A 2,462-nucleotide genomic window follows, 5' to 3' on the forward strand; every position below is an offset into this window, starting at 1 on the left:
CTTGCCTGTGTCATCTTTGCAGTTGTGTGTGGGAAAAGGCAGGAGCTCCCAAGATAACACATCAGCTGGCACTTGCCTGGGACTTGGGTGCTCCTTCATCTGGTCTATGGAGAGTGGGTTCACCGGAGTTTTTAGTAAGGGAGCAAGGGCAAGCCTGGAACTGGGGAGTGGTCTGCAATGTGAGCCTGGAAAGCTGCTTTGCTGACAGCTCCACCCTGCTTCCCTGGGTCTTTGATTTTCACCTCCTCCTGGGTGCATACAATTTGGGCCAACTCGCCCTCCTGGAGAAGGTAACAACAGGATTATCACGTGTATTAGGGTAGGAATTTGTGTCAGTGGGGAGGTATGATGAATGGTGTCTTTGTGTCTCTTCAATGTTGAGTTCAGTGCCTAGAATATAAGATCTCAACAAATGTGTGGGAAGATCAGTGATAACATGCTTCAGCCTAACCCGAGGCAGAGCTCACCTGCTGCAGCCTGTGTAGACTACCCTGGACTCAGCGCATGGACTCTGGAGGCCGTGAGTTAAACTGCGTCTGCGTGTGCGCGTGCATGCATCAGAAGCTGGGCTGCCCTTGGTTCATGCCCTTGCATATGAGGAACGTTGTGGGCTGTGTGTGTGTGTGTGTCACAGAAGCTGGGCTGCCCTTGGTTGGTTTATGCCCTTGGATATGAGGAATGTTGTGGGCTTCATGTTTCTCCAGTGGGAGAAGGAGCTGTTGCAAGGCCAAGCTTAGCTGGACATGTGGCCAAGATAACAGGCAGGGCAATGGTGGCTCACACCTATAATCCCAGCACTTCGGGAGACGGGAGGGAGGGATTGCTTGAGCCTGAGTTGGAGGCCAGCTTGGGCAACATAGCAAGACCTTTCTACCAAAAAAAAAAAAAAGGGTAGAAAATTAGCTGGGCATGGTGGTGCACAAGTGTAGTCCAGCTACTCGGGGGGCAGGCGGCGGGGGGCCTAAGCTTTGGAGGTGGAGGCTGCAGTGAGCTGGGATCATGCCACTTGCACTACAATCTAGGTGACAAAGTGAGACCTGGCTCAAGACAGCCAGGAAGGGCAAAGCTCTAGCCTTAGAGTGATTCTTGCGTATCTACTTCTGTCAAGCAGATAAAGCAGACATTTGTAATGTATTTTATAACTTAATATTTGTATAATTTCAGGCAGAGAAGTTGCAAGAATAGTACAAAGAATACCCAGGTTTACCAATCGTTCACATTTTGCCCCAATTGCTTTATCATACTCTTTATATATATATGTATATACACACACCCAACATTTTTCTGTTCCACTTGAGGTTAAGTTGAAGATGTGCCCATTTACTCCCAAATATTTCAGTGTTATTTCCAGAACATTATTTTATGTAACCATAATACAATGTCAAAATCAGGAAGCGTAACATTGATACAATACAATATAATTCAGTCCTTGGTCACAGTCACAAAATGTGAAAAGTTGTGGTTGGTTGATTGATTTTGTCCTTCAGTTTGGGCTTGAGTAGCTGGGATCACAGGTATGCACCACCATGCCTAGCTAATTTTTAAAGTTTTTGTAGACATCTCCCATGTTGCCCACGCTGGTCTTGAACTCCTGGCCTCAAGTGATCCTCCCATCTCAGCCTCCCAGAGTGCTAGGATCACACTAGTGTGTGAACGATTACACTCAGCCATGTACTCGTATCTGTTAACCTGTTAGCCGATCCTTGGCTATCCCGCCCTCCTTATTCTTTCTCACCTCTTGTAAACACAATTATAGATCTTAAACGTTCTTACCACACACAAAATAAGTATGTGAGGTGATGGAAATGTTAATTAACTATTTAGTCACCTCACAACATATGCATCTATCAAAACATCACATTGAACGCTGTAAATACACACAATTTTTATCAATTATACTTGAATAAAAATGAGGAAGAATATAATGTTAAAACCAAAAAAAAATTGCAAAACCTAAAGAAAATCATTAATCTAGTCCAAACTAGCCTTTTACAAATGAGGTCACTGAAGTGCAGAGAGGTGAACTGACTCGTCTGATCTTACACAGCAAGTCACCAGCAGAACTTGACCTGAAATCCAAAGCCAGACATTTTCTATTACCTCCAGGTCCTTCAGTCCAGCCCTCCTGGGGCTCTGCCTGGGGAATCGGTACTGTATTGGTGACAAAGGGAATACAGAGGAACATGCATAGAGCTCTCCATTTAGATTGACATTCACACTGTGCCAGGGTATCACAAGAAACGGTGCAGTCCAAGAATGCTTGCTCCGACCCTTTTCCCCCTTACCCATCTCTCATGACCAACCTCAGCTAAAAGGTCTGAGCAGAAAAGGGAATCTTAGATGACTGTCACCAGGGTGTTAATGACTCACAATATGATTTCTATTTTATCAAGACATAACTCCAAAAACAACGCAGTCTTTTTTTTTTTTTTTTTTTTTTTTTTTTTTTTTTTTTTTTTTTT

The sequence above is a fragment of the Cebus imitator genome, unplaced genomic scaffold, assembly GCF_001604975.1.
Source record: "Cebus imitator isolate Cc_AM_T3 unplaced genomic scaffold, Cebus_imitator-1.0 Scaffold295, whole genome shotgun sequence".
Classification (NCBI taxonomy): Eukaryota; Metazoa; Chordata; class Mammalia; order Primates; family Cebidae; genus Cebus; species Cebus imitator.